The sequence below is a fragment of the Notechis scutatus genome, chromosome 6, assembly GCF_049901735.1.
Source record: "Notechis scutatus isolate UNSWTSFEM ecotype Mainland chromosome 6, rNotScu1.2, whole genome shotgun sequence".
Taxonomy (NCBI): Eukaryota; Metazoa; Chordata; class Lepidosauria; order Squamata; family Elapidae; genus Notechis; species Notechis scutatus.
This window is the reverse complement of record NC_142014.1, coordinates 19,276,349-19,296,548: the sequence shown is the minus strand read 5'-3', so window position 1 is coordinate 19,296,548 and position 20,200 is coordinate 19,276,349.

Below are 20,200 nucleotides of genomic sequence, written 5' to 3'. Positions count from 1 at the left end.
AACAGATATGTTCCACATTTCTGTAGGGGAAAATGGAATTATCAGTGAAGATAATGTTTCTGTCTTACAATGTATTTTGATGTAAATCATGGATAGGATAGTCATATTGACAAAATGCTCTTATTTGGAGATTTTTAAAAAAAGTCACAGGGAGTCTGGGTATTTGCTCTGATTTTTCCCCTGTTTATTTTTTCTAAGAGCATAAAAAGAATTTAGTGTTTTTAGTTTGAAGTGCCTTTAATTAACTGTTGCAGGAGGAGAATTGGGATAATTCAGACCAAAAAAATCAGAACTCTATAAGCAGCTTCTCTGATTAACAAATTGTATTAAAATACATCAACTTTTGTGAGCTTCAACAGACAAAAAGGCAGCCATGTCTTTTAATAAAATGTTAATACACTCAAAAAAGATGCTACCCAGATTTGCTATGGAACCAGAAAAATACAGAATCATAAGTAATGGAAGAGCAATTAAAACCCCTTAATTTTTATTTTCGTTTCATTTTCATATTGTAGTTAACTGTAAAATATGTTGTCTTTCCTCCTCCTCCTCCTCCTCCTCCTTGTTCAGTTGAAAAAGACCTGGTGATTTTTTTTCTTGTATAAGAAACATGCCTGAAAGAGAGCAAGTATCCTAATAGCCAGAGTTGAATTATGGTTTGAATTAAACCTAAATGAGTTGAACTTGTGTTGCTTAGGCTAGAAATGAAATTTAGCTGCTCAGCCAAAGCTCTTCACAGAATTAAAAAGCTAATCAATTGATTTTGGCTGGATTTAGTTTTTCCGTGTAAATTAGAGACTGCATTAAAGAGGAGTGCTAAAGGTACAGATGATGCTAATGCTATTATCTTTTGGCATTCTATATAATATAATCCATTTATTTTGTCCGTGCTTAATCTGGAATCCTGCTTAGCCCATTTGAGGCCTGAAAACTGTTTCCCTTGTAGTGTAAATTGATTAGGGTTTAAGATGGCCTTTTGAATAACATGGAGTGGAAATATACCTACCAGACTGTAAAGTCTTTACAAAGCCAAGTGATAATCTGTAATAAGTTATGTACTTTGCAGTATGATATAATTGAGCAAATTCTCTCTTAATCTTGGCCTTATTGCTCTTTGTCCTTTACTTGTTGCTTAGGAACTGAATAATCATAGTTAATTATAGCTGGCATTGTCAACAAGTACTTGGAACCAATGTTGTCAACAAGTACTTGGACTGTTTGTGAGATTGCCTATGATAGGAATTAAGACTTTCAAATGTCCACTAGCCTACTTTTAGCCTCATTAGCCAGTAAATATTTTATTTCTGTATTAAGACCAAGACAACAATAATAATATGATAATCCAGGCGGAGCATTATCTTAAGCATTCAAATGCTTCTGAAAAGGTCTCAGTTTTTGCAACCTTCCACAAGAAAGCTAATCCAATCTGGGCGGGGTGGGAACCTTGTCTGCAAGGCTCTCTTCTCTTAGCCTTTTGCTAATGGGGACCATTAATAGATTGTGTGGGAGAGCACACGTCAGACAGGACTATTCTATGAGGACAAAGTGTTCCTGAAGAAATTAGGAGTCAGATCCTATAGAGCTTAATGGATTAAAACCAGCACATTGATTTGCACTTGGAATTGTGGGAAGAAATATCCACCTGGTTCAGTTCCAAGTTGGAAGATAGTCACTGGAAACATGGAGGCTGATTGGAAAGATGGCTTATCGATGAAGCAGAACCACCAATCACATGATTCTGGATAGCTGACCACATGGAGTTGAGAATGAGGGGTGTTTATACCTTCTCTTGGGCTTTGAACTTGAGCGTCCTGTTCCTGTGCAAGAACATGTATTCTATTTGTTGCTGTCAGACTCCCATGGGGCTATGCAGGGGCCATAGCTGAGGTTCTCTGAGCTCCCAGGTTTGGTTGAAGCTTGCTGGGTGATGCTAGATGGGTTAATCCTATTATATCCTGGATGATCATGTCTTAATCCCATCACCTTGGAGCTGAAGGTCTTTTATCTTGTAGATAGACTGGCCCAGTCCTGCTGGGGCTATTAAGAAAGGTGGGGGCTACTTTCCAAGATCATGTTTCTCCTTTAGGGAAATACAATATTCTGCCTTTTTAATATTTCTCAAACTATTTCATTCTTCTAGGAGGGGGTGACTTCCCTCACCTATACGCAACTGTTGCATTTTGGGCCAACTGCAGCTTTCAGATCATTTTCAAAAACAGACTGTAGAGCATTATGCAGTAGTCCAATTTTGTGATAAGAGCTGCAAGGAAAGTGGCAGGAAAACATAGCAAAGATCTCTTGGTCACAGCCTCTACCCACCTGTGTAGGAGGAGCCACGAGTCGAGGTAGACCCTCAAGTCTTCTGCTTGAATGAAATGATCCCCCTTTTTTTGATACCTGCTCAGCTGAACATTAGAGCAAAAAAAACAAACGGTACCTGGGTGTGAAATTCTCTGAATGGCCGATATAGAACTGCAACTAAGCTTCATTGCAAAGCCAAGTGATTTTTGTTTTTTGTTTTTTGCCTTTTACAGCACAGAGGATGGACTGAGCAGTTTGGTTTCCGTTCTCATTTTATTTATAACATCAGGTAGATGTCTAAGGGCAGCAGGACTGGCACATATAATTAACCACAGTCAATTAAATGCACCTCAGAAAAATGTAGGGAAGGAACTATTTATTTCCATATATTAATTCTAATTTGTAATTTATAAAAAAAAATTCTAATTACATGCTGATTAGAAGAAAAATAATGTCCTGATTGCTCTTATTTTTTTTTTACTAGAGCTGATCAACAGAAAAAGATGAAGTATTTTTGACACTGGAAGAGAAAACACTGTCATTTTCTAACCGAGTCGTCTTCCCACCTGAAATAGTCCAACTGTGTTCAGTGTGGTTATGTGTCCCACTTTTAAGAAGATGCGTCTTTTGGAAGGCATTATCTCTTGTAGGTTTAGGCAGCCTGGTATCCTCTGGTTGTGTCAGACTGCAACTTTCATTAGTATAGCTTGCACAGGGAACAAGTATAGTAGTTCAAAAATATCAGAGGGCATCTCCTCCCTACACTTCACCTGGTCTTCTATAAGAGCTATCCTATAGGATAGGGGTCACCAACCTTTTGGACCTCAGGGACCAGTAAATTAATCATTTTAAATCCTGCAGACTATTATATGATCTGCCTAATGACTGGCTGGGTGGGCGTGGCCAACTCGATGTTACTCACGTCGAGCGGCGCCTCACCAGCCTCTACTCACCCCTCCCCTTCCAGCCACTCCTCGCCTGCCCGGGCTCCTTAGGGCCCCAACAGGAAGCAGTTGTTGGAGCTAAGCAGCCCCCACAAGAAAGAGTTGGCAAAAACAGATGGCTAAGTTCAAATTGGATCTGACCGAGAAAGGGGCTCAGCAGAAGCACCTCACTGAGGACTATGAACATAGGCTTTTCAAGCAGAGGGAAGACCTGCGGGAGTGCAAGGCCAGGTACTGGCGCCTGGAGGCTCAGCGGGCCAAGATGGCCAGCCAGTTCCAGGCCATGATGCATTCCCACTGGAACGAGGCCCTCCGGTTCTTCACCACCAGTGGCACTTCCCTCCAGCCTTCACCCAAAGCCCTAGACCAGGAGGCTGAAGCAGATCCCAAGTCAAAATTTCTGCCCCCCCACCCCGCAACCCACACAAAAATACCCCGAGGGAGGAGAGTCTCTGCAGCACCGCAAACCTTCTGTGATTACCCGGAGTGTCCTATAAATGTAACAAAAACCAAAACGTAAATAAATGTTCTTTTAATGCCTTCAACTTGGCTTCACTGTTCAGTTGTTCGCAGTTGGAGATTAAACTCTTTCCAAAATAACATTCCAAAGGAAAGAAATACAGTCCAACTCAAAGAGCAGATAACGAAGCAATAAAAAACAAAAAACAAACTGCACGGAAGAAAGTTCCACGACAGACCAGGATAATTAATTACAAACTTCAAGAAGATAACCAGGTTGGAAGGACGCCAATCAAGATAAACCTCATCCAGGAATAAAACACTCTTTGTTTCCAGTGTTTGCTAGCGCACAGGTCCAAACTCTTATGCAGTTCTCACACCTGCATCCCATGAAGAGGATCAAGGCCCTCTCCTCCCGAGTAGACCATGGCTCTCCCTGATCCTCTCCTCCCTGTGTGCCTTAGGATGGATAGGGGATGGGCCTGGGCCCTCCTTTGCCTGCTCAGCCGGCCTCTGCCCTTCCCCAGCCTCCTCCACCACCTCTGGAGCCACCCTTCCACTCCCTGTTGGCTGTTCCTCCTCTCCCTCAGAGTCAGACTCCACCAGGGGCATGACACGTTCATTGCATGAATCCGGCTTGGGGTAGTTTGAGGATCCCTAATTTAGTGCAATATAAAAATGCAAATAATTTTTCTGCAGACCAACAAAATTTTCTCGTGGACCACGGACTACCAGTTGGTGCACACCAGCCTCTAATCAGCAGGCAAAGCAGGCTTAGATGAATCACAGGAGAACAATTTTCTGTGCTAGAAAAACATAGGCTGTAATTCTGTTTTATATAGTAATTCTTTCAGGTAGGTGGGTAAATACCCCTTGATTCCAGGAAGGTTATGCAAATCAGTACACTTTCTGTTTGTTTTTAAATCTATTTTGGGGTCATCCTCATTTAGCTATTCTAATACTTGTTGGTATTAGAATCTTCCCTTTCTGAATTTCTTCAGTCTTTCCTTTAAACCAGTGGTTCCCAAACGTTTTCAGTCAACCGCCCCCTTGGTGCTACAAACTCATCCTCGGTGCCCCCCACCCAGGGGTGGGATTCAAATTTCTGTGGGTGTGGCATAATTTGAGGGTGTGGCTTGCTGGTCATGTGACTGGCTGGGCGTGGCTTGCTCGTCACGTGACTGGCTGCTGTGGCTTGCTGGTCACATGACCGGGTAGGTGTGGTTTGGTGGTCATGTGACTGGGTGGGCATGGCTTGCTGGTCACGTGGCTGGCTGGCGTGGCTTGCTGGTCAGGTGACTGGCAAACAAGTGGTCCTCACTTAATGGCTGGTTGTTTACCAAGTGTTCTAATTTATGACTGGCCATCCCAGAGATACTTGACCTGTTTTTGGAGTTTTGACAGCTATGCACACACACACACACACACACACACACACACACTCCCTTCTAACCCTGCTGGAGCAGGTCATTGGACTAGAATCAGCAAAGCATCTCTGATTAGATTCTAGTAGTGAATAAAATCTAATCAGAGATGCTTTGCCGATTCTTGTGGATTTGTTTTATTTGTATCTCTTTATTTTATGTTGTATTGCATTGACATGTGTGTCCCTTCTTGTGCACAACCCAGAAGCTTTTGTGATTCTTTGCAGCAACAATTACCGACCTCTGGCTTTGCTCTATTTTTCAAACATGCCGCCACTGCCGTGTTCTAGGTGCCGCCCCTGCAGGTTCACTCCATTCAGCCCACTGCCCTGGAGGGACCTGCCCAAGCAAGTCAAGTCAATGGGGTGAGCCTGAGAGAGGGAAAGAGAGAGAGAAAGAGAGAAGGAAGAAAAGAAAGAGAAAAGGGAAAGAAAGAAAAAGGGACAAAGAAAGAGGGTGGTGGTGGAAGGAAGGGACAGAAAGGAAAAGAAATAAAGAAGGAGCGAGGAGAAAGATAATGAGATATCTATTCTAATCCAATCATCTGCTCCAGCAGGGTTAGAAGGGAGTGTGTGTGTTTTCCTTATAATTTACCAGTACATTTTGGTTTTGCCTTCTTCAGAATTGGCACTGTAATACATTGGAGAAAAGTAATTTTTAGGGAGGAGATCTGGTCCAATGGATCCTGTTTAAAGCCTCAACAAAATGTGAGAGCTTCCTGATAGTCTTGACCATGTTTCCTCCACAAAACCTTTAATAGAAGCTAAAGATGTTTCAATGTGCTGGCAAAGATGTTTCAATGTGGAAAAGGGCCTCAGTCTAAACTAGGCCTCATTTCAATCTGATGTAGTCAGACTGGCTGTCTCTCCTGATGTGCCTGCAGGGCTGGCACTTTGTACATGGATGGATGGATAGATGGATGAAGAGAGAGAGAGAGGGAGGTAGGCAGGCAGGCAGGCAGGCAGGCAGGCAGGCAGGCAGGCACCTTTTGGATGAATGTATAGATAGGTAGATAGATAGATTGGTAGATAAGTAGATAAGTAGGTAGGTAGGTAGGTAGATAGATGGATGGATTGATAGATCTATATTGGTAGGTAGGTAGGTAGGTAGACAGAAAGACAGGCAGGCAGGCAGGTAGGTAGGTAGGCAGGAAGGCAGGCAGGCAGACAGACAGACAAACCTTTTGGATGGATGGATGGATGGATGGACGGACAGACAGACAGACAGACAGACAGAATGCGACAGCAGCGGCACTTTGGGAAAGTAGAGAAAAGCCAGAGTGGGAATTGAAGTCCACACAAGTTGCCAAGGTTGAGAAACACCGGCTGAATATATCAACCCAGCCTTTCTGGTTAGAGTTTAGCATGCTGTTTGATTCCAGCTTAGTCAATAAACCATGGCTAAGATCTTCCTGCTCCTTAATGCAGCTGCCCCTCTGCCCCTTCTCCAGCCCCCTGCCCCAGTTCTTTCTTTGGCATCCAATTTTGCAGTGCTCCGCCCAGGAGGAGGAAGGCGTGCGGAAGCAGCCCAGACCGGTGAAGGTGGAGGGAACGATCACTTGGAAAGTAAGCAAGCAAGCAAGCAAGTAAGTGCAGGGCTTGGTCAGAAGAACCGGGCTGCAGAGGGAGGCTAGGTTCTAGGTCCGGGTCAGCCATGTAGAGCCAAACTGAACTGAGCCATGCGCCTTGGAGAGTCGCAGCTGCACCCATCTGCATCCTGCGCACAAGCCCGGCTGGCTGGAGAGATGGAGGGCGGGCGGGCGCTATATGCTCCCTTGTTCTCTAGGGAAGGGGCCCTAACGCCAGACCACCCACCCCTTCCACTGCACGCCTTGGGAAGGTTTTGCTTTCGGGCCTTCTGGCATGCCTCCGCCGCTTCCACCGGAGAGGGCAGCCTGCAAGCTAAGGCGCCCTCTTTCCACCACCTCCAACCTCTCCCCCCCACCAGGCTTGGCAAGGCTCGCCGCGCGCGGGTTCCGCATTTGAGGCGCCGGCTACGGAGCGATGAAACAGACAATGGGCTGCATGGCCGGCAGCCAGTGAGCCTGCAGGGCAGGTGCCTCAAATGCCCCCCTGCCACCTCTTAGAGCCCTCCTGCTGGCCCCCTTGCCTCTTTGCGCCCCTCTAAGGCATCCCACCGCCCCCCAGGAGGCGGTACCGCCCACTTTGGGAACCACTGCTTTAAACCATCTGAGCTTATGGCTATTACCGTATCCTTTGGTACTAATTTCCAAAAGGTTATTGTGTGTTTTATATAAAAAATAAAACCAGTGTTTTTCTGTTGTTTATTATTCTTTCCATCTTTGCAAACATGAATATACACAGTGTATACATTACAATGTCAGATTTGCCATCTTCAGCTTTTCCGCCTTGCTGGCATCCTGCCATAAAATGCCAGAGAGGAAGCGTGGGCAATGGAATGTAGACCAGTGAAGGTGGGATGTTAAGAGAATGTGTTCAGACAATTTCTAAGACAATGACTGGGTTCTTGTAGCTGAACCACAAAGTATGCAAGCCTGTTCTGACCAAGGCTTCCAAGATCGTAATTAAGCACATGCTTCGTTAAAACAACTCTTGTTTTATTTCAACGCTGGGAATTATGTTGATTCCCAGCAGAGATGGTATTCAGCAAGTTCTGACCAGTTCTGGAGAACTGGTAATGGAAATTTTGAGTAGTTTGGAGAACTGGCAAATACCACCTCTGACTGGAGATTTTACACTATCCTTTCCCTGCCACACCCACCAAGCCACGCCCACAGAACCGGTAGTAAAAAGAAAATTGAATCCCACCACTGATTCCCAGCCTGTAATGAGTCCCAAACAGTCCCTCGAGATAAGCACTCACCTTTCTCTCCTTTGAATTGCTGCCAACAACTAAAGTTCCAAATGAACTATAAAAAAACAACCAAAGTACAAAGTCCACACAGAGCTTCAAGGATTAATCTGAACAGAACAAACGGTTTCTTCACCTTTGCATGTCTTTTATACCTTATGGGAGGGGCAATCACCTCCAATCCTTACTCCCGAGTCATCCCTTTTGTCTCAGCTGCTCTTGCCTTCTAGCAGCTCTGTGCACACGTGCACTGGGAACAGGCTCCCCTTGTTCTTCTGCCTTGCTGCTGCCAGACTCTGGAGGCTCCAGAGTCAGCACCCCACTCCCAGATGGCCCTGGCCCCATATCTGCATTAGATGCAGGACCCTCGTCCGAGTCCTCTCCAGACTCCCGGATTGGTCCCCGTTCTTCCCCACTGTCCGATTCCGCTGCCATCTGCACAGGCTGCTGGCAAACCACAACAAAGCAAGTCTAATCCATTGTGAAAACTTGGCCATGGAGAATTGGAAAGAGGAAGCAATTTCAAACGCTGCTTACCATCACATGACAACCAATATCAAATCACCATATAGAGGTCTATCATTTAGAATACATGCAGAAATAATCCAGCTCAATAGGCTTTAGATTATTTATTTAAATTTGTGTAGTTATCTATCTTGCATAAGGGATTCTGGGTGGTGAACACAATTAAAAAAATGTAACAATGCAAAAGGAAAATTAAAAAAAAATAAGGATACACAACAAGAATAAAACAAAAAGGGAATGTTTTTCCAAGCATGGGAGTTAGGAAGTTAGATGAATCTTGTTAATTATTGTGGCTAGTTATCCTTAGCTGCCACTTTTTCGTATTATTTGCAGTTTTAATTGTTATTTCTTATTTTCCTTTTCTATTATGATATTATGCAAATATTAGCTCTCTTAAGCAGTCCATAATGCTCAGGAAGGAAAGAGAAAAATAGCAGTTTTGATGGACTCAATTATAGTGGCTGTTACACTGTTGGAAAAACTGAAGGGCCAGGTTAAAGAAAGCTCATCTGGAAGAAGTCCTGTTTAATTTATTAGTAAGAAGTGACATGATTTGATGGCATTTAATCAGGTTTAAAATTGTCTAATGCATACTCCAAAATACATACATTTCAATTCTTAACCTTACAGTGATGGTTATTATTATTGCAGCCCATATATACTTACCGTGTCTTCTTCTATTAATAAATGTTTGCAAAAGGACATTTTGAGGACATTTCAAAGCTTCTTGTGAGTTAGCCAGTTTCAACCCCTTATTTGCAAATCAGTACATAAATACAAAATGGTCAAAACTGTTGTTTTAGTGCAGTCAACTTTAAAATGTGAATGGGAGAATTCTTAAGAGAAAAATGAAATAGAGAGTGTTGATGCGGAACAGAGGAACAGATTTTGGACAAGACCTTGGTAGAATGACAATGGATGTGAGCTTTAACTTCATGGTCCACTCTCTCCTTGACCAATGGCTATGACCCAGTTTTCTGTGATGTATGGTTAATTTTTCACATGCCGTGGATAGAAAGACACTAAAGAGGGTGGTGAGCATAGCACAAAACATTGTGGGCTGTTCCCTGATACCACTTGATCAAGGGTCACCAGCCTTTTGACGTTGGTGGGAAAGTTGGTCCCATATTCCAGAGCTGCAGTAGTCACAGGACTGGCCTTTTGGTCATCCTGGAGCAGCTGCTCCTCCACCCGGGTGCACCAGCCTGCCATAGAGTGAAGGAGCTGCTCCAGCATGACCAAAGGGCCAGTCCTGTGACTACTGCAGCTCTGGAATATGGGACCAACTTTCCCACCAACGTCAGCAAGCCACCCTGGAGCGGATTTTCCTCCCCACTGTTGGTCTTACCAGCTCGCGTAGCTCTACTCAAGGTAAGGTTTGTGTTCGACAAATGGTAGGAGCCAGCGAGTGGGTGGGCCATGTGTACGGTGCAGCCTTGTGTTCCCACACAGCCTGGATTATTTGCTTTGGGGGGGATGCTTTGGAGGGGACATTTCTCTGAGGACCACCAAATTTTTCTTGTGGACTACCAGTGGTCCCCGGCCCACCAGTTGGCGACCACTGCATTAGATGACATCGCTAGGGCTCGCTGCCTTAGAAGAGTGAGGAAAATCCTCAGGGACGACTGACATCCCGGTCAGCACTTCTTCGCTCTCCTATCATTGGGTAGGAGAAATAGAAGCATAGCCAACAGGCTGAAGAACAGTTTTTATCTGTGGGCTGTCAGACTTCTGAACGGAAAATAACTTGATGTCAACATAGTATGACAGACTTGTGGGGCTGGCGTGTTGTGCAGCAAGGTCACATAGAGTAATAAGATTGGGTCTGGGTTAGGGACTTCTGTCCTGACTGTGAAGTGTGTGTGTGTGTGTGTGTGTGTGTGTGGTGCACGAAGGGAGCCCCAGCCAATCTCATTGTATACATGTTGTACTCTGACAATAAAGGTAATAATAACATTTTTTTTTCATGCAGTAAAACTGGATCATTTTCTGAACACGATTACTTTTACACGTCCAGATGACATAAAGGAAGTAATCTTTGATGTAACACAGTTGTTATTAGTCTATTGGAAGGTGTATAAGGCTGGCTCAAGGCATGTTTGTGACAAGATATCTTTTCCTATTTACCCCTGAACGATTAATTGGACTGATATGAAGTTCTTTCACCTGACACTCTGGTGCTAACTTCTTGTATGTGCTGTCTCAGGTGATCATCTTATTTTACCCATTGATAGAGCTGGCCCTGTTTTTGACTGGCCATATTATTTATTTATTAAATGTGTATACCATCCATCTTGCCAGAGGCCACTCCATGGTTACATGTAAGGCATTCGTTTCAATTCAGATAAAAGAATGTGTCAGTTATTACACCTTTAACATATAATAAATTCTATTGCTAATTGCTGTTGGCAGACAGGTACACCACCAGACCTGAATATTAATGATTAATCATTTGTTTAAAAAGAAATGAAAGCCATTCTTGTGTGTGTGTGTGTGTGTGTGTGTGCACGGTATTTGACTATAGTCTCTCTCTCTCTCTCTCACACACACATACACACACACTCACACTCACACACACACACACACACACACACACACACAGGGAGGGAGGGAGAGAGAGAGAGATCATAAATAAATATGATTTGTATCTCATGGAAACACTAGAAAGAATTTCAGATGCATAGTTTGGATATTTCCTGGTAGAATTACTGCAATACTTCTCAGTTTTTATCCCCCTCTGTGTCTTTAGGAATGATTTAGCAAACAATGTTTGTGTCAGAAAAAAATGATTTGAGAGAGCTCTGTATAGGAGCTGGTCAGTTATTGGCCCTCAGAAAAATATAACAAAAAGGTTCCCAATCTGAAAACTTGTGAGAAATGAAAAAATAATGTAGTTGTAGTGAATAAATTCTGATCGAATCACCCGAAGCTAAAAAAAAAACTATATATCTTGCTTTTCTCTAAGAACAGAACTAACTTTAGCAAAGCCACTACAATTTCAGGAAATATTTCTTTGAAAATTTTGGCAAGTAAAGATATAACTGAGAAACTTTGGAGCCTGGTCACTCTTAGAGCTAAATATTTTAGTCCTTTCTGTCTATTAGCCTTGTCTCTGCAAGTTGCAATCTCACCTTTCCTCACCCATCCATTAATTCTCCCCTTCCTTCTTTTTGGCTCCTTTCCTTGAGTCTTGTTCACACTCTTGAAATTTCTGTTGCCAGGCCCATTCAGCTAAAAGTAACATAAATTTCCACTTGTAAACTTCTTTCTGAATTGATGTAATAGACAACTAAAAGACCCTTGGTGCAGTGGTGGAATTCAAATTTTTTTGTACTACCGGTTCTGTGGGCGTAATTTGGTTGGCGTGGCAGGAGAAGGATACTGTAGAATCTCCAGTCAGAGGTGGTATATTTGCCGGTTCTCTGAACTACTCAAAATTTCTGCTACCGGTTCTCCAGAACTGGTCAGAACCACCTCTGCCTTGGTGACTTCAGCAATAAAGCATTGTACTATCAGTTATGCTAACCCAGCAGGGAGTAACTGAGTTTAATATCATCAACTCCTATTCAGCTAGAATACTTTTCTGACATAGTTATTGGACAATCAGGTTATTACTTAACAAGTTAGGTACAGCTGAGATCTTTGATTACAACTTATTTCAGATCCATTTGCAGTTGTCTTCTGGAACCTGATAATCTATACGTGTGATGGTTTCCTAAATTCTATCCATTTGGATGAGTTGTCAAGTTGGGGAACGGCAGATCATAATTTCTTTGCATTGAATTGTTTTACTAGTATATGAAAATAAAGTTGTTATGTGATCGTTGAAAAAATCAATTTAGGTTTCTTCTTTTGCTATTGATATGAAAACTGATTGCTTACAATCTGTGGGCCACTGTCTTTTGCTCAATGTTAAAATGTTTAATAATTCTTCCGTTCAACCTCACTTCTGCAGATATTCAAATTCTTTTAGTCTTCCGATGGAGTCCTCAACTTATGATAGGTTGCTTAACAATCATTTGAAATTACGACAGATTCTGGTCAAAATTCCAGGTGCTTTATGATCTGTAATGTATTTCTGGCCATTGTAACATGTTATGTTCCTACCACAGTCGTGTGAGCACTTCTGGTTGTAGCATCCTGCAGACAAGTGACTGGGAGTTGTGACATTTTTGCCAGTTTCTGGCAAAATATACCCATTTGCCAGTTCAAATTTTACTAGGCTCAAGGTTGACTCACCCTTCCTTCCTTTTGAAGTAGGTAAAATGAGGACTCAGATTGTTGGGGACAATATGTTGACTCTGTAAACCACAGTAAAGCACTGTGAAGCAGTATATAAGTTTGAGTGCTATTGCCATAGAATAGAAGAATGAATTTAGATTTATGATCTCAGTCATTTAACAACCATAATTTCACCCACAGCAGTGATTGTTGTAATAACCACTGCAAAAATGTTGTAAAATCATATCTGGTTATATGTGTGCCTTGATTTACAATCATAATGTCTTATGACCCAGAATCTAGATTCAATTGCATTTATGTAGAGGTTGTAATGACTGAAGTTTTGATCTAACTTTATCTTTTAGTAATAGTGGTTCTTGTAAGCTAAGAAGAACTTCTGAACTATTTGAGATATTCTATCTCTGTTTATTCTTCTTTGAATTAGTGTCTGTCTATTGAAGTCTTCTAAGGATGTGAATTTGAAATTGGAAACTTCTTCTTAATTCAGAGTTGTTATGGAAAACTTTCCTCCTTTATTTCAACCAACAGTGTAATTCTACTTCTTACCTCTTCTGTTTTTCTGAAATTCTTCACTAAGCTCTTTCTTATGATCTTTGTCTTTCGGGGCTTTGGCTCTCTTCTCTTCTGTCCTTGGCAATTTTTTTTTTGACACCCACTTTCTTTCTTGGCTTTGGGTAGTCTGTTACTTTGTGAATTTCATTCCACAGCTCCTCTGGTTCCTTATCGGTAAGACCTAGAATCTGATTTTTTTTTTTAAATGAAAATTGTGAATATATTTTTACCATTGTACTGTGAATAGTACTTGGTTTAGTTTATCCAACAACTGTAAGACTAGTGAAAGCTATAATGGCTTTACAAATCTGAACTAAACAAACTTGATTAACTATTATCCCATTAATATAAGGTTACTATAAGATGTGACCTGCATAAACCTGGACTCTTAAGAGATTTCTATATATATATATATCTTTGCTGCTATCTGGCATTGACCCAGATTTTTGCAGCCCAAATTTGCTAGTGCAAATTAATGGTATCCCAAATCCAGTATCATACAGTATATACGGGTCCTCATCTTGCCCCTGGATGGAAGCTTTTAGCTAAGTATTCTGCCTGATAATTGTTCCAGACAATATTACTGATCCGATCTGAACAAATATCCTAGAAAAAATTAAGACTTGGGAATCCTTATGGTGCGACAGCTTTTTACATTGCTTTCTGATCCAATTTTATGAGTAATTAAAATAACCAATTTTCTCTCTTCCAGACTGTTTGTTCTGTGATATTGTAGATAGTTAGCACCCGCCCATCTCCTAGAAGAATGAAATATTTTGAGAAATATTAAAAAGGCAGAATATTATGTTTCCCTGGATGTGTTTCCTGTTTTAAAGTGCAGCTGCCTGCCCCCAGCAGATATTTGGTGTCCATTAGGAAAGATTGGGCCAGCCTATCTACAGGACAAAAGACCTCCAGCTCCTGGTGATTGGATTAAGATATGACTCTCCAGGACATAATAGGATTAGCCCATCTAGCAGCAGAGCTCACCACATGGCACAATCATCTGCGGATCACCCAGCAAGCTTCAACCAAGCCTGGGACTCAGACAGCCTACAAAGTTAGCTGTGACCCCTACAACAGCCAATAGAATATGTCAAGGAGAGACAATGATTGCTATAAGTAAAAAATTGCTTGGTGGCACATCATCAAAAACACCAACTTGTTACCTTCCTGTAGCATTGAACCTCTGTCCTATCCCATCTGAAGCAGGAATGCCATCAGATGGTGGTGGTAGCAAACACTTGTTGGAGACTCATAGCTAATCTTAAAGTTATTGCTTTTATGGTTAGGAATGAACAGTAGCACTACCCATTTGTTATAAAACATCAATTCCTGTTTCACTATTTCACTGTTGCTACAGTGAATAGGGGTCAAGTGAATGAACAATGACAAAAAGCAAAGAGGAGGAAGTATTTATATGAGGCCTAGGTGTAATGTACTTCAAAAACCAAGAAAAACACGCAAAATTACTTCAAAGCAATTTATTATTCCTCAGAGCATAGACAGAATCTTGCCAAACTAAAGCAAACTAGCAGCATCAAAGCTCTACTCTAACAACTTCTAACTATCTAAACTTCATTGCCTCTTATTCCTCTGGAATGCAGTCTCTCCCTCCTACCAGTAGGTATCTGGACAATATTTCATCATATGTATCAATACTGGATTTTGTGTTGTGTAAATGGATAGAACAGCTGTAATATTGCTAACATTATAATATATATATGTATATGTATACATGTGTATATATATGTGTATGTCTGTGTGTGTGTGTGTGTGTATGGTATTCAGCTTTGTTCGGGTATTTTCCCACGTCATTGTAGTTGTGCTTTTAAAGTTGTAGCAACGTTTCGGCAGAATCTCATCTGCCATCATCAGGCTTCTGTATTGTACCGGTGGGCCAGGGACCACTGTGGGCCAGGGTGGGCCAGGGACCACTGGTGGGCCAGGGACCACCAATGAGCCAGGGACCACTGGTGGGGGCCAGGGACCACCAGTGGGCCAGGGGTGGGCCAGGGACCACCGGTGGGCCAGGGACCACTGGTGGGCCAGGGGTGGGCCAAGGACCACCGGTGGGCCAGGGACCACTGTTGGGCCAGGGACCACTAGTGGGCCAGGGGTGGGCCAGGGACCACTGGTGGGCCAGGGACCACCAATGAGCCAGGGACCACTGGTGGGCCAGGGGTGGGCCAGGGACCACCGGTGAGCCAGGGACCACTGGTGGGCCAGGGGTGGGCCAGGGACCACCAGTTGGCCAGGGACCACTGGTGGGCCAGGGGTGGGCCAGGGACCACCGGTGGGCCATGTCATTGCACAGGAACAGGAAGTTCAAGTGCAAAGCCTAAGAGAGGGTATAAATACATCTCTCTCTGAACTCCATGTGGTCAGCTGCATCAAGGCCATGTGCTTGGTGGTTCTGCTTCACCATTAAACCCTCTTTCCAATCAGCCTCCATGTTTCCAGTGTCTTTCTCCCTGCTTCGAACTGAACCAGATGGATCTTTCTTCCGACACTCTCAATAAGGCCTCTTGATCCCGGATGGAGATGACTACAATGCTGCTTGGCAGTCCCAGCTGCTCCGTTTTATCTGTGATCTTGCTAGGAGCCTCCAGGGGCACATCTGTCATTAGGATCTCATAATGAAGTAATAACTGGGGCCTCCGGGGAAGCCACATGTTATTTTTCCTTGAAGAAGTAATAAAGACAGCAAGCTTAAAGAAGGCAACTTATATTGTCCTGCTGGGAAACTCAGCACCCATGCTTAGCAAACGCACCAATAATGAATCATCTTCACAGCTATTGGAAGTCAGAAGGAAATGTGCTGAAGAATTCTCTTTTGAGAACAATGAGGTTTTCCTGTGTGCCTTCCTGCTCTCACTGTTCCTGCAGCTAAAGAGAAGAGATACTCAACTGCAGTAAGACCTTCAGTGAGGCGATTGGATAAATTGCTGCATTTTATCTGTTACAGATTTATTCTGTCACCTTAGCTAGTTTGAAGAAAGGCTTAAATCAGGATAGTTTAAAATGTCAGGTTCAAAAGGTCAGGATTAATTTGCACCCTGCCTTCTCAATCAGTTTGCTAGATGTGGATGCATAGAAATAAACGTGAAGAGCTTGCACTGCCAGTCCAGATATAATACAGAACAGAAATACTTTTATGCTAGAGTTGTTGAAGAGAGGAACAACAATGACATTCAGAAAAAGAGTCTGTATGTTTGAAGTTGTGGGAATTCCATGTGGATCAATAGTCTAATGTTCTCCCAATGATGATACACATCTGTTTCATTAGATAATATAAGTTCTCCGGTGGCTCCCCATATTCTTTCGGATTTTATCATTACTGCAGCATATAAGAATAATATAGAGAAACCTGTCCAAAAGGAATTAGCCTGATTAAGTTAGATGACTAATGAAAGAATCCATGATGAGTACCCACAATATAGCAAGTTTAATATTTAGTTCTTCTGTTTCTTGAGTTTTTCTCCATTCTGTGGCCTAATATTACTGAATAGGTTTTTGTATTCCAGTTTTATATCTTACAATAATTATAATATCAGGATTAGGTCATGGCCTTTTACCTCATTTCACGTAACTCTAGTTTCAAAAAAAAAAAAAACCATTGGTAAGCAATCCAGTTCTTCCTTAATATGTGGACAGGATATCTGCAGATGGAAGCATCTACTTACTTTTGATTTACTTTTGGAACTAAGCGTGGGTCTCCCTGACTACTACCAAAAAAATTACATATTTTTTAAAAATTAATTTTGCAGAACACTTTCTGTATCATGTTATCTACTGAGAAATGTCTATATATGTGCCACGTAAGTCCACCTTGTTGAAAACATTTCAATAAATTCATGGTGAACACCTATCCTTTCCTCTTAGGTAGGACAGAGAAGACAATTGGGGGGACTTATTGTTGTTCTTCCACTTCAAAGTGTTGTGTTGTATTGAACCATCTGGATATAGTTGTTCTGCAATTGTAGGGAAGAGTTTTATAATTCCTGCCCTCCATTAGTATCACTTAGTTCAGGGCTGTCAAACTCCCTGTCCATGGGCTGGATGCGTCACACGCTGACAATGCCCATTCCTGGTTTAGCGAAGGGGGGGAAAAGTCCCGATACATCACGTGATGCCGCCATGACAGCGTGAGTTTGACACCGCTGACTTAGTTGATAGAAATGTTACATTTCTACTACAGGTGTGGCTATTTTATTGATTATATGCTTATGTTACACCATAGTCATTTTAAATCTTCTAAGCTGCCCTGAGTCTGCATGGAGTTGGGAGTTTGACCTTTGAAGAAATAATAGTAATAATTATCCATAAACACTTGAATTCCCTCAAGTATTCAACATACAGGTGGTATAATTTATCAGACATAAGTGGAATTTGACAATAGGGTCCTTATTCTCTCTGATGATGCATTGATGATATTTCCTAGTTTGGTAATGAAATGTTTGCAAGAAAACAACCAACTTCAAAATTATATATATATGTATGTATGTATGTATGTATGTATGTATGTATGTATGTATGTATGGCATTCAGCTTTGTTCGGGTATTTTCCCATGTCATTGTAGTTGTGCTTTTAAAGTTGTAGCAATGTTTCGGCAGAATCTCATCTGCCATCATCAGGCTTCTGTATTGTGTTCGTCTGTGAGTCAGACTTTTACAGTGGTTTCAGATTTAAATTTGGGGCAGCCTATTGCTGTGCCAGAATGGTTTTTTTCTTCATCCTGATTGGTTGAGAGTCTTGGTCTGTGTTTATTGGTCTTGGAGTTTGCTGTGTTCTGCTTGGTTGGTGTTTCTAATATCTTCTGTCTGTTTTTTGGCTCTTTTTGTATCTTGATTGGCTGGCAACATTGTGTTACTTTATTGGAGGCCTTTAGTGCGGCTTGGCTCCGAGTAAATGGACGGCTATCATTAGTTAGGAAGCTACGTTTCATCTGGGTGCCTGGTTGGGGTGTGTTTGAGCTGGAGGTATCAGGGGCGATTTGTTTGTGCCCAGGTGTTTGCCTGGCTTGTGGTGTGGAGATTTTTTTGTTTGTGAGTGCAGGCTTCCAAATGATTGACAGCCTGATGGAATCATCTCTTCTATTCATGCTTTCTGGTCTTTTTTCAATCTCTATGGCTTCTCTGATGATTCTGTGGCTGGGGTTTTCTATAGTGGCTAGGGTTTTGGTGCCATTGAAGTTGATGCTATGACCTGTGGCTTCCATGTGTTGGACTAGTGAGGAAGTGTGTTCCAGCTTTTTGTCTGCATTTTTGTGTTCATCCAGGCAGGTACTTATTCTTCTATTGGTCTGTCCAATGTATGTGGCCGGGCATGATGCACAGCGGACTTCGTATATGCTTTGGTTTTCCAGGTCAATTTTATCTTTGGGGTTTCTAAGGATGGCTGCTATTTTTCTGTCTGTTTTGAAGGCAGTCTTGATGTGATGTCTGTGTAGTATCTTACTAATTTTGTCTGTAGTACCTCTTATGTAGGGCAGGACAACTGTTCCATAGGTCTGTTCATCTTCTGGGTCTCTATTATGTCTCAGTGTGTTTTTGTGGATCAAGTTGGTGATTTTGCTTTTGTGGAAGCCGTTGGCTGTCAGTACTTTAGTCAGGGTGCATAGTTCAGTCTTAATGTGTGTCTTGTCTGCCAGGCGTTTGGTTCTAGTAATTAGTGTTTTAGCCACGGAGTTTATCTGTGCTGGGTGGTGGTGGGATTGGGCGTTGAGGTAGCTGTTAGTGTGTGTTTTCTTCTGGTATACGATGTGTCCTAGTGTGCCATCTGTTTTTTTGTAGATTAGTACATCTAGGAATGGTAGTTGTTTGTTTGTTTCCGTTTCCATGGTGAACTTGATTTTGGGGTGTGTGCTGTTTAGGTGTGTTAGGAAACCAATATATATATGGATCTTTGGTTATTCGGGTTTTCTCCCGCGTAAGATTGGAAGTATCTAGGCAATGTTTCGATGAAGTCTCATTCATCATCTTCAGGCTTGTGTCTTCAGCTCTGTGCTTCTCAGGTGTCATATCACATGTCCAAAATATTTCTAACTTTCACTTTTTAATAGTTTTGATTATTTCCCTTTGCTTTCCCAGGCGGCTTATCACTGCTGATTCCCCGATATACACAAATAACTCAGTAAGTTTTGGGGGATGAACAACAGTGTAGAACTACAGTCTTCAATGTATGACAATGAGTTGCATTTTCCATTGCTCAAAATTCTTGACCTGGTGAAGTTCAAAATGAGAGGTAACTCACAAACTGCCCACTAGAAGATTCATGTCTGTTACAGCTAATTCCGTGTAGATTTGTCAGTAGGTTCAGATGAATCCTGTGAAAAATTATCTGCACCTTAGATCCAGATGTTTGTGTCATAGGGGAGGCAGAAATGATTAGATCTGTGATTGTTACAGCCCTTGACTGGTGTGATGCTTTTTGATGGTGGTTTCAGGTAGAATCCACTGTGAGGATGTATCACTTGGATTAATTTTTGTATCATAGTGGTTCTTCCAAATAACTGCATCTGGGATGGTTCTTTTTTTAATTATGTGCAAATCAATGAGATCTGAATTTTTTGTAGAAGTTTTAGATTGCCTCCAACCATATATTTACTTGTCCTATCCCAGTGATGAGTCCTACTAGGACAGAGGTCTCCAAACTTGGCAACTTTAAGATTTGTGGACTTCTGTGCTGAAATGAGTAAATTGACATTTGAAATTAGAGAGCAAGAAGATAAGCAATTTTATATGATATGGGATTTGTTTTATCAATGGTTGGACAAAAAGACATGGTAATGTAATAGATTAGATAATTTTGTAATAGAAGTTCAATAAATTGATATAAAATATAATATAGACATATATAACCATTGGATGAAAGTACAATATAAATTTCAAAATAAAATTTGGAATATCTCATATAAA